Source organism: Plasmopara halstedii, assembly GCF_900000015.1.
Source record: "Plasmopara halstedii genome assembly, contig: Scaffold_430, whole genome shotgun sequence".
Lineage (NCBI taxonomy): Eukaryota > Oomycota > Peronosporomycetes > Peronosporales > Peronosporaceae > Plasmopara > Plasmopara halstedii.
Window position 1 is genome coordinate 1152559 of NW_020187350.1, and position 329 is coordinate 1152887.

Here is a 329-nt window from a genome sequence, read left to right on the forward strand (position 1 = left end):
AACAGTCTCGTTACGACCGAGCACATAGACGCCAGGCAGCTGAGGGTAGTCTACCATCCGATTAAACGCCAATAGCACCGACTTGGACAAGTTGAGCTTCGCGCCGGAACCTAGACAGTATGCATTGACGATGTCGAGTTGCGCTTGCAAGTTTGGAATTGAGCTAGCAAGTAGCGTCGAGTCGTCTGCAAAGAAGACCCCAGACACCGTGTGGTCTGCGTTTAGACACACAGCATACTCCTCATGCGTCCGCGGCATATTACCGAGTGGATCGATCGTCAAGACGAAGAGAAGCGCAGACAACGGATCGCCTTGCTTCACGCCTCTCG